General features: G+C 47.6%; 1 long non-coding RNA gene across 1 annotated transcript in view; it reads left to right on the forward strand.

Moving 5' to 3' along the window:
• The window catches only part of LOC140632080 (uncharacterized), a 265,581-nt gene that overhangs the window by 219,000 nt on the left and 33,997 nt on the right, over nt 1-12,584 (forward strand). The window contains exons 9-11 of the long non-coding RNA XR_012029600.1: nt 4,110-4,268; nt 4,995-5,123; nt 6,844-6,988. This is a non-coding gene — a long non-coding RNA (uncharacterized lncRNA). The remainder of the gene's footprint in view (nt 1-4,109; nt 4,269-4,994; nt 5,124-6,843; nt 6,989-12,584) is intronic.

Consider the following 12,584-nt stretch of genomic DNA (forward strand, 5'->3'; position numbering starts at 1 on the left):
GAATAATGCTGTCATGGCCATTCATACACAAGTTTTCATGGGGACATATGTTTTCATTTTGCTTGGGTCTATATCTAAGAGTGGAGTCACTGAGCAATCCTATGTTCAACGTCTTACAGATCTGTCAAACGGTGTCCCAAAGTGGCAGCACTGTTACACATTGTCTCTAGCAATGTATGAAGGTTCAAATTTCTCCAGATCTTCACCAACACTTAGTTTCTGTCTTTTCATTGTAGCCATCTTAGTAGACGTGAAGTATTTTATTGTGTTTATGTATTGTATTATCTTAATGACTAATGATTTTGAGCATTTTTTCATGTGCTTATCTCCCTTCTGTTAAGATCTTTTGCTCATTTTTTAGTTGGGTTATTTATTACTAATTTTTTTATTATTGAGTTGTAAGAATTCAACTTTTCTGGATACAGGTCCCTAATCAACTGTAGGATTTGAAAATATTTTCCCTTCTTCTGTCTTTCTACTTTCTGAATGTTATCATTTGCATCACAGCACACAGCAGCTTGTAATTTTGATATAAAGTTCTATATATCTATTTTTTCTTTTGTTGGTTGTGCATCTAGTATTCTATCTAAAGAAAAAAAAATCCTTGCCTAGCCCAAGGTCATGATTTGCTCCTGTTTTCTCCTAAGAGTTTAATAGTTTTAGCTCTTATATTTATGCCCATGATTCATTTTGAGTTAATGTTTATGTATGGTGTGAGAAAAGGACTTAATTTCATTATTTTGCATGTAAGTATCAAGTTGTCCCAGGGCTATTTGTTGAAAAGACTGTTTTTTTCCTACTTTATTGTCTTGGTACTGTTCCTAAGGATCATTGAAAAGCAGATCCTAAAATTCACATGGAAATACAAAGGACTAAGAATAGTCAAAGCAATTTTGATAAGTGGAATAGAATTGAGATTCTAGAAATAAAGTTAATCAAGATTTCTTTAATTATTCTTGGTCTCATGCCAAAAATGAAGTTGGGATTTTGATAAAGATTGTATTGATTTTGTAGGCCAATTTGAGGAATATTACTATCTTATCTATATTAAGTCTTCCAATCCATAAACATAGGACGCCTCTCCATTTATTTAGATCTTTACTTTCTTCCAACAATGTCTTGAGGTTTCAGGGTATAAGTCTTGTACTTTTTTCATTAAATTTATTCTTAAATATTTTGTTCTTTTTAATGCTATTGCAAATGGAATTGTTTTCCTAATTTCATTTTTGTACTGTTTTTTGGCTAATTTACAGGAAGATGATTATTTTTTTAAAATTTTTATTTATTTATGATAGTCACAGAGAGAGAGAGAGAGAGAGAGGCAGAGACATAGGCAGAGGGAGAAGCAGGCTCCATGCACTGGGAGCCCGACATGGGATTCGATCCTGGGTCTCCAGGATCGTGCCCTGGGCCAAAGGCAGGCGCTAAACCGCTGCGCCACTCAGGGATCCCAGATGGTTAATTTTTATATTGATTTATGTCTTGCAATCTTTCCTCTTAGTTCAATAGGTTTTGAGTGAGTTCTTTAGGATTTTCTATATATAAGATCATGTTATATCCAAATTGAGATCATTTTACTTCTTCCTTTCCAATAGGAATGCCATCTATTTCTTTTCCTTGCCTAATTCTCTGGCTGGAACCACCCATACAATGTTGAGTTGAAGTGTTGAAAGCAAAATCCTAGTCTTATTTCTGACCTTAGGGGGAAGCATCCAATCTTTCAATTTAAGCATGATTTTAGCTGTCTCACTACTATTTTCAAAATAGTTGCATCTATGGTCATACTTCTAAGATTATATTGTCTAGCATTTGCTTTTAGTAATTTTATTAAAAGGGTATCAGACTGTATATCATCTTCTGGTGCTTACTTTTCTCACTCAATATGATATTTTGTAGATATGGCCATATTGTCACATATGCTGTGATTCATTTATTTGGACTGCTATATAATATTCCATGGTATAAATATGTCATAATTTACTCAGCCATTATTCTGTCTTTGGATATTTTGTCTCCATGGTTCAACTATTATGAAGAATACTGCCATGAGTGTACCTCAGGGTGTATTTTCAAGAATTTCTCTTGGGAACATGCCTTGAAGTGGACTTGCTATGAGGATATTCAATTTTATAAGATAATGCCAAGTTGTTTTCCAGTGTGATTTTACAAACTTAGATTTCCAATAGTAACATAGAAAGGTTTAATTGATTCATATTCTCTCCATCCTTCTGCCCTGGAAGACTCTGATGTTTGTCCCTAAAATGAGTGTTAAACGGTGTCACATCTTGAGCTTAGCTCACACTTCCCTGATGACTTAATGGGGCTGAACATTTTTCCATGGGTGGGCTTCATTTCACATTGGGTAGGTGTTTTTCCAGAGGTGTTGATTTTCCCATATTTTCAAGCTTCACACGTGTGAATTCTGGGAGCTCCCGATCGCACTGGAGGAGCCGAAGGGCAGGAGGCAATGTGCTTGAACATGCCTTCTTTATCCAGGTCCTGCCAGCTTGAAGTCAGCCCAAGGCCCACAGAGCTGTCTACTTGGCAGGCTGAATTCAGGAGTGAGCCTGAGGATGTTTAAATTGGGGGATCAGAGATACCTTCCACAAGCCTATGTTTGTTGTTTCACTCTTTGATCCCAAAATGAGAGTTTTAAAAATAAACAATAGATGAGTGTATCCCATTAATATACTTAATGACACGATAGGATACGTTCGGTTTCAGTTCTATCATATTATTTTATATGATGCTTTCTGATTTTAATGCTTCCTTTAAAAGTCTTTTACTTCATGGCTTGTATTTTTGTGGTTTGCTTTGTGTATAGGTATTCTCTCTAATAATTTGGAAGGTTTATGGAGTACTTTTAGTTCCTTCAGTGGTTGCCATGTAACTACATATGATATTCTTTTATGTCTTATTTCTTGAATTATAACTTAAGAGATTTTCAAAGAAGAGGAATCTGGGTGGCTCATTTAGTTAAGCATCTGACTCTTGATTTTGGCTCAGGTCATGATCTTGGGATCATGAGATCCAGCCCTACATTGGGCTCCATGCTGGGCATGGAACCTGCCTACAATTGTCTCTCCTCCCTCTGGCCCTCCTTGCTTGTGCTCTCTCTTTCTCTCTCAAAGGAAAAAAAAAAAAAAAAAGACTTTCAAGGGGAAAAAAGGAAATTAGTCCCTTTTCTCTACCTCACTTTCTCCCATGTCTGTTTGGGTATATTATTGTTAGTTTCTTTATACTATAAACAATATTCTTCTACACTGATCAGGTGATTTATCAGTGTTTGATGTGTTGATCTCCTTCTCCAGATGTGAGTATGTATTTATATTTATGTTGCTTGGAGCTTAGGCTCTATTTTTGATAGAAGAACTCATTTATATCTTCAGTTCTGAATGTTTGTTGGCTGATATCTCCTCAAATGTTTTCTCTTCTCAGCCTCTTGGCTCCTCATAGAACTGGTGGATCTGATAAGAGATCCTTGTCTTGGCCTCCTCTTTTTCCACCTGCTTTGTGGTTATTACTTCAAGTTCATTTCCAGAAGATGCTTTTGTCCATATGGGAGATTTGAGTTTCATAGTCACCTCTGCCACAGGAGACCTAAGCAGGCTTACTGTAATTTTTTTTCCCCTTGGGATCTAGTTAGCTGGTGAGAGGTATGGCTTTAGGATTCTCTAGCATATGTGAAGCAGATATAGACTTCTGACTTCTCTTGGGTGTCTCCTTTTTCACTCATGGCCCAGGGAAGTTGGCCCATTTTTATGAGGGGTAGATAGTGGTTTTCTCATTTTGTTTTACTGAAGGGACAGCTTTTCCAGGTTCCTGGCTATAAGCAAAAAGATCACTCCTAGCTTCTTCTGTGCACAGGGTGCATTGCTTCACCTCCCCACCCCTCATGGGTACTGAAACATAGCATTTTGTGCAGTTTGTATACCTTTTATGACAGTGGCCCTTGCTCACTGTTCTGGCTCTGAATTTTCTTGTGTTTCTGGCATGGGAGGATTTTCCTTTCTTGCTTTTGAGTTCATCGATGGGTTGTAAATTTGCTTGTATTATGTTTTAGCCATAATTCTTCTGTGTTTTGGGCATGATGGTTTTGTCCTCCATAGAGAGCAGAGGTGATGGTGATTCTGTTTGGAAAGACTGGCAACTGGCAATGGAACCTGGGCAACTAGAAAGAATGCTAAATGCAAAAATCCTGGAGGAGCCTGAGAAGGGAAGCCTGAGAGAAGACCCCAAACAGACACAAGTGAGCTGCATGATGCCATGTGAGTTGAGCTGGGGGCCTCTAAAATGCAAACCTAAGTGACATGTCAGACGGGGCTGTGGTTACCATGATAGGCTCAACTGCCTTCTTTGAATGATAATTTGGGGAAATAAATGAAGGGTCTATTTTCCACATTAGGGACCACCCAAAGGCAAAGACAAAGTAGTGACATCAATAACAGTAAGTTGGAGCAAGAAGTGACCATGAGTGAGGACTCACACGACCTTTCAAAAATCTTGGGGGGGATATTAAACCTTCCACAAGTTATGAGGTAAAGTTTGGGTCAATTTTATCTACTATTCAAGGGGTCACTCTGATAACCTGTAGGTTATGTATAATTGCTGCAAATAGTTTGTTTAGTCTACATGATGGTGCTGTAAACTAAAACGATGATCTTGTCTCCTAGAGCACTGGTTCTCAACCAGGGGTGATTTGGGCCCCTAGAGAACATTTACCAATGCATGGAGGCAGTTTTTGATGGTCACAACTGGGACATGGGAAGGATATTATTGGTTTCTAGTGTGTAGAGGCCAGGGATGCTGCTAAACTTGCTACCATGCTCAGAACAGACCTTCAAAAGACTCATCCAGTCCTAAATGTCAATAGTGCCAAGATCAAGAAAGCCTGATCTAGAGCAGGTAACTAAGGCTTCAAGACCTCAAATAACCTGGGTTATGTAAGCTCTGGAGAATCAAGAATAGCAATGATAACTCACTTTAATTAACAGCTGTCTCAGTCTGCTGGATCTGCCATAACAAAATACCACAGACCAGTGGCTTCAACAACAGAAACGTGTTTTCCCACAGTTCCGGAGGCTAGAAATCCAAGATCAAGTTGCCAGCCTGGTCATTTTCGGGTGAGGATTTTTTTCCTGGCTTGTGGGTAGCCACCTTCTCACTTGTCCTCACAGGCTTTTCTTCTGAGACTGTGGTTGCGGTGAGTGGGCAGGGGCTGTGGGAAGGGCTGGGGGGCTCTGGTGTCCTCTCTTATAAGGACACTCATCCTATTGAATCACAGCCCCTCTGTTGTGATCATATTTTCTCTTAATTACTTCCTAAAGGCTCTATGTCCAAATATAGTCACACCGAGGGTTAGTGCTTCAACATATGGATTCTGGGGGACAGAGTTCAGTCCACAGTAACTGCTCTCTCAGTGCCAGTCTCTGTTCTAAGTACTTTCTGGGTGCTGATGTCATCTCGTCACATAGATGTGGAAATTGAGATGTAGGAAAAGGTCAGTGACTCACCCACTGTCACAAGGGTACAGAGGTGAAGCCAGGAAGCACATGCAGGTGGAATTCTCTAGAGCCTGCACTCTTAACCACTGGGCTGCACTTCTCGGAAGAGCTTGGATGTGGATCTAGGTTTCCCACTCTGTCCTAAGTTCTCCCCTGTATCTTATTTCTCTCTCTCTCTCTCTCTCTTTTTTTTTTTTTTTTTTTTTTTTACAAGTTTCTAGCCCACAAGTACCTGGGTGGTGCAGTTGGTTAAGTGGTTAAGTGCCCAACTCTTGGTTTCAGTTCAGGTCATGATCTCAGGATCATGAAATTGAGCCCTGAGCCTGGCTCCATGCTCAGCTGTGGAGTTTGCTTAAGACTCTCCCTCCCTCTTCTTTTCGTCCTCCCCACTGCATGCTTTCTCTCTCTCTCTCAAATCAATCAATCAATCTTTTAAAAAACCCCAAGTTTATAGCCCAAGACACAGGCTCAGAATACATAAAAAAAGGCTTATACCACAGATTGGGTATAAATCAAAGACAGCTGTTAATGTACCAAAAGAGATGAACCTTGTCTAGAGGAAGTCACCGAGAGCACAGGGGACCGATATCACAGTCGGGCTCTCATGCCTCCACCCCAGCTCCCCCAGGCTTGGGCTCTGAGGCACTGTGGTCCTGAGGCTGGCACCTGGGGCTGCAGCCTCCTCATCTCCAGGTCACCCAGAGACAATATGGCTCTTTGAGACTGCAGCTGGGGCCTCCAGCTTTCTGAGGAGGGTGGAGGGAGTGGCTCCTTCAGTAAGTGGTTTGGTTGTGGAATTCTGGGCCTGAGTCTTGGAAGTTGAGCCTGCAGCCTCCTCCTCCAGCCCTTTGTAAACACCCAATTCCCTTTAATAAGTCACTTTCTGTTTGATGCATCTGGAGTGGTGTCAACGATCTGCTGATGCACATTGGCTGATCCCTGCCTGGGGGGGCAGGGGTGGGGTGTGTGGGGAGCAGTTGGAGGAGATCCCTTGGCAGCCCAGGAGTGGGTGAGAGTCAGGAATCCTGGGGAGAGAGTGGGGGTGGCACTTGTATATCTCTCGAGGGCCACGATGAGACGCAGAAAAAGATAGTGAGCTCGAAGGTAGAAGATCTGAGTTCCTAATTGCAGCTCTCCTCTTTGTTTGATCTGTGAGCTTTGGCAAGTCTGTTCCTCTTTCTTGGACTCAGGCGGCTCCATCGGCCCTGCTCTCAACGCGTGCATTCTGTGGCACTGGGCCTGGGATAACCGAGGGAGCTCACGGGGGGTGGGAATGCAGGCTGGGATTTACAGCAAAGCCCTCTTTAAATGTCACCGTGCACGGCTTTCCCATTTACAGGGAGACTGACAGCCACAAGCAACCTAACGAGATTGCTGCTCTGCTCCTTCTCTTAGCAGACAGAGCATCTCACAGACTGAAAATCGAGAGGCGCCTCGGGGAAAGGAGGCAGGAGCAAACGGCACCATTTACCAACTAGTCACAGGTCTGGGCTCTGACAAGAAGCAATTATTCATGACAAGGCTTCTGAAGAAAGGGGTAGTTGGGCTCCAGGGGCCCGCGGAGCCCCCCCCCCCGCCCCCGCACCGGCTCCCTGTGCGAAGGGGCTGGATTTCTATGGTGGCCCCTGCAGGCTTCCTCCCCTTAGCTTTGGGTCTTTGGGGCTCTGAGAAGACATCCAGAGGAGAGGGCGGCTGCTGGAAGTAGTAGATCCCTGGACCGTGGGCAAAACCTCGTCCTAGTGCCCGCTCTGCGGCTAGCTTGCTGGGTGGCTTTGGGCAGCCCATTCTCTCTCTCTGGGCCTTTATACAATAAGGGAACTGGTTTTCATTCTTTTTTAAGATTTTATTTATTCATGATAGACACACACAGAGAGAGAGAGAGACAGAGACACAGGCAGAGGGAGAAGCAGGCATCATACAAAGAGCCTGACGTGGGACTCGATCCCGGGTCTCCAGGATCACGCCCTGGGCTGCAGGCGGCGCTAAACCGCTGCGCCACCGGGGCTGCCCCAGTTTTCATTCTATAAAGGGCAGGGTCTGTCTGCTGTGGTTAACTCCTTATGTCCAGCACCTGGAACGGTGCCTGGCACATGGTAGGTTTTCGATGAGTGTTATTAGGAAGGATGAAACGGGTCCTAGAGCAGAGGCAACACCTGGAAATGTTTTTTTTTTTTTTTTTTTTTTTAAGATTTTATTTATTCATGAGAGACAGAGAGAGGCAGAGACATAAGCAGAGGGAGAAGCAGGCTCCATGCACCGGGAGCCCGACATGGGATTCGATCCCGGGTCTCCAGGATCACACCCTGGGCCAAAGGCAGACGCTAAACCACTGAGCCACCCAGGGATCCCCTGGAAATGGTTTTAAGCAGAAAGAAAGGTCCAATTCTAGTGGTGCTTTTGATCACCACCCTGGCGATGAGGACCATGAGACAAGGAGGAGGCTACAGTCAGGAAAACTAGTAAGTGGGCTACGGCAACAAAACGATGAATGTAAAATGAAAGACAAATAAGCTCGGTGCTTGGAGAGGTGGCAACCTCAAGTTTTATGCCTTGCAAACACTTGTGTGTCCTTCAGGATACATACACAGCATCTGATGCCATCTTTACACAGGTCTGGGGACAGGAATGGGGCAGGTATTGGTGCTCAGTGTGTCCAGACACGGAAATTAGAACCCAGAGAGGTGAAGTGCATGGTCCCAGAGTGGAGCTCAGAATGGCACACTCAGGCCTGGAAGCAAAACATGAGATGACACTTACCGCTAGTTATCAGGGAAATACACCCAATAGTGTGGCTAAAATGAAAAAGAGTGATCACAGCAAGCACAGGCAAGGGATGTGGAAAAATGGGAACATCATGCGCTGCTGGTGGGGATTCCAGATGGTACAACCACTTGAGAAAACAGCTCACAGTTCCTTATAAAGTGAAACAGCTGTTGACCATACGATCGTGGAAACTCCACTCCTAAGTATTTACCCAAGGGGAAAAAATGTGCTCACAAAAAGTCTTTTATTTTTTTGTAAAGATTTTATTTATTTATGCATGAGAGACAGAAAGAGAGAGAGGTAGAGACACAGGCAGAGGGAGAAGCAGGCTCCATGTAGGGAACCCGATGCGGAACTCGATCCCAGGACCCCGGGGTCACGACCTGAGCCGAAGCAGACACTCAATCACTGAGCCACCCAGGCCTCCCAAGTGTTCACAAAAAGTCTTATTCATGAATGTTCATAGGCACCTTGTTTTAAAAAAAGGCCAAAAAACTAGAAACAAACCAAGTGTCTCTCAAGAGGTGATGGATCAACAAATCCTACGGCCGTATGATGGAATACCTAGTGCTCGGCACTAAAAGACAGTGCATGAGAAGGAGGGCAGGCATCAAGGTGGATCTAGAAAACAGACTCCTGAGCATTAAATGAAGCCAGAGACAAAAGGATAGAAACTGTGCCATATGATTCCACTTATAGGAAACTCTGGAAAAGTCTAATCCCTGAAGTGAAAGAAAACAGATCATGGTTTCCTGTTGCTGGAGGTAGAGAGAGAAGTTCCTCCTCGGGGCTCTCACAGTTCAACCTGGCTCCTGCAGCCTCAGAACCAGGGAGGGGGCCGGGAGTGGCCTGTGGCCACCCACCTAACTGTGGGCCCCGGGCCCCGTCCCAGAGCACCTGCGGGACTGTCCAAGTGTTTGAGGATCACCGAGTCAGGGAGGCAAGAGGTGGTCCGGGGCTTCCCAGCCCGTCCCCATATGTGCTTCCATGTCCACATGACCGCCTTCGTGGAGGGAATGTGGAGAAAGGGGCAGTGTTTAGGGCCACCTGCTCAAATACAGTGCCCTGGCTCCCAGCTCTGAGGTGGCCACCTATCCCCTGAAGAGCCCAGGGGTCTTAGCTGTGACCGGCCCTCACCCCAGCAGGCCCCCGGTAATGCAGAGGCAGAGCGACTGTCTCCATCACCCTTGGCTCCTGGAGGTCTGAGGCCAAGTCAAAGGGCAGCCTTGGCGTCTGCTTCCCTACAAAAATCTGAGAGCACACCTGCAAGCCTGGCTTTGCACCACCGGGGCAGTGGAGATTCTGGGCATTTCTTCGTCTTTCCTACCCCAAGCAAATGCCCCGGAAGGAGGGGTAGCAGTTCCTAACATTTGCACGGAGCAGTATTTGGCCTCCGAGGAAAACTCTCCAAGGGGAGGAAGAAACCAGGAAAGAGAGAGGAGAGCCCCAGGCCACCCATTAGTGGGGGTGAGATCCCACCCACGAGTGGGGGTGAGATCCCTGGGCCACCCATTAGTGGGGGTGAGGAGGCTCAGTAATGGCTGGTGTGATGGTCCAAGGAGAGGGCAGGCTCTATGGAGAGGCCGACTGGAACTTGCAGGGCATCTTCCTGAAACTCTGCGTTGCTTCCTCGACCCTTACCTGGAGGACAAAGGTATTGCCTACCCCTGCATCCAAGGCTAGTCAGGCCTCCAGCTGCCCCAGCCTCTCTTGTGTACGTTGACTTTGCCCTTTCCTGCCTCCGCGCCTTCCATCTGGAATGCCCTTCCCTCCGTCTTGATGTGGCGTATTTTAATTTGCATTCTAGTCTCGACTCCAGAGACTACTGAAGAGCCTTCCTTGATCCTCCCAGCAGAAATAATTGTTCTCCCCTCTGAGCTCAGAGAATACTTGGCTTGTTCCGCTGTTTATTTCTGGGTTTGTTTTCATGACCAGCTCCCTTCCAAGCTGGGCTCTTACCAAGGGCAGAGCCTGTGTCTTTTTAGGCTCCCATCCTTGTGCCTGACGTGGACCAGGAATGCAGAAAATGCTCGTGGAGGGCAGGGGTGACCTTGGTCTGTACTTGGGCATCTCTGTGGAGGCTGGCACGCTGGGCAGACAGGTTCTGTCTGTGTATGGGCAGCTGAACCCTGACATTTGGGGCAGGATCCTGGGGCTCAGCCCCATAAGCCAGGCTGGGCAGCCAAGAAGGGGCAGGCTTGGAAGCTGGAAGCAGGCTGCTAAGCTCATGATGTTTACCAGGCTGACAGTGTCACAGCCGATGCAGCCCGGAGACGGGGAATAGCTGGAGAAAGTGGGTCATCTTGACTCTTATTCAAGGCACCGGGGAGAGCCCTGGGGTTTAGCCATGGCAGTGATGGAGACTGATCCTGTCATTTGCTTGGATCCAAATGAAAGGGATTAGTGACTGCACCAATATACTAATTTTCCACACAGCACAGGGCAAGGAGAGCCAGTGGAGGTTTAGAAGACTGTGCATGCGTGCAAGTGTGGCATGTGCACATTCGTGTGTTCGTACGCTACAGATGCAAGGTGCCGTCCAGGCCCCCATTGGGTGGCAATGTCTTCACGTGTCCGACGGGGTGGTGAACGGCCACAACCTCACAGCTCGGAGACTGCGGTATGGGTCTGGGGGTCCAGTAGGACCTCTGCTCTCCTCATCTGGGACGCAGGCCTGGTGGTTGTCCTCACAGGCCAGAGTGTCCGTGGGAGTGGGGGTCCAGGGGGCCTGCTGGAGGCGGGGGGGGGTGGGCTTCAGACGCTGTTCTGCTTCTGTGGGGGGATTTTCCTGCCCTACCCAGTGCGGGGACGACGTCCTGCTCTCCAGCTCCTGCTCGGGTCCACCCGAAGGCCACACGCCTCCCATCCCTCGAGGAAGTCAGGAGCGAGCCTCTCCCTAAAGTGGACGGATGCACATCTGCATCGCAGGGCTTAGAGCCCTGACTCAGTTCTAGCATCTTCTGTGACCTTCGGCGAGCACCTTCCTCCATCTTGTCCTCAGCTTTGGACATCTATTCAATGTTCTTTGTGTCTCAGAGCACTTTTGGTGCAGACGGGGCAAGGAGAGTTGTGGCGTGAAGCCCGACGGCCAGAGGCACCTCTTCTGTTTCATTCTTCACTGATAGTCTGTCCCTTGGCCCAAGTATGAAAGAAATCACATTAAAATAAGGTTCTGCTCTTAGCTTAGCAACTAAGTCCCAGTGTGTGCCCCAGCACCTCCCCGAGGCACGCAACTAGCTACTCATGACGTCCTTTCCCGACCTGGGGGCCCAGGCCGACAACCCCACCCCCTCACTTTAGCACCCTCATTTCCCCTTCTCCATGGAAGGCAAGGGAGAGAAAAGGGTCGCCTTCCCAACTGCACCAAAGGGCAAGGGCCTCCCCCACCCCGGTCCTGTGGATCGCAGCATTCAAGGGCCGCGTGCCTCCCCGGCATGGGAAACTCTTCCTGCATGACATGACTGTACCCCCTTCCCAGCCTGGCCCCTGCCACGTCCCTGCACTCCTCTCCTACTGAGGTGGAGCAGCCCCACTGCCCCCCAGGTGCACCATCTAGTGCGTCCTCCGTCCTTCTTGGCCCAGAAAACTACAGATCACTCTCGACTAGGCTCCGACTTTGCCTCCCCAGTGAGCACTGGTCACTGGACTCATGGTCCTGGGCCTCCCCTTTGGGTGACCCCTGGTGACGGGCTGCATGGGACTGGCTAACGGCTTACCTACTCCTTTCCCCACCTGCACACGGAGCTCCGTCAGAGCAGGGTCACCGCCTCCTTCCCCCTCGCCCTCAGCCCCAGCCCAAGCTCTGGATCTAAGGGAAGGCCCGAAGTGCCTTTGCTGACCACGGGACCCTGTGGGCTCAGTGAGAAGTGACTGCCGGCCTTGCTTGCCCGGGGAGCACAGTGAGGATGCCTAAAAGGACCCATGGGCCCACAGTCCTCCCCAATCCCAATTTCAATCTGCTCCCTGGGGTCCCAGCTCCCCACCTCTGAATCCTGAATGGGATGGAGCGAGATACCCACTTTCATTTTGTCCGGGATCCTCTTGGGCCCTGCCTCTCCTCTCCCCTGCCCTTCACTTCAGAGACAGAGAGAGGGCAGGAAACACAGAAAGGAAGGAAACACACAAAAAAGAGAGCCGCAGGCTGAGGCTGAGATGGATGCAGGAGGGACACAAAGAGACAGGGAGAGAGGGAGCAGCAGAGGGGGGTGGGATTCAGGCAGAGGCCAGGGAGGGGGGCGGCAGGGGGAGGGAGGGAAGGGAGGGGAGAGCAGGCTGTGGATGGCGGCTGTCCTCGGGTCAGAGCGGCCTCGCAGCTGC

This window comes from Canis lupus, chromosome 4 (genome assembly GCF_048164855.1).
Source record: "Canis lupus baileyi chromosome 4, mCanLup2.hap1, whole genome shotgun sequence".
Taxonomy (NCBI): domain Eukaryota; kingdom Metazoa; phylum Chordata; class Mammalia; order Carnivora; family Canidae; genus Canis; species Canis lupus.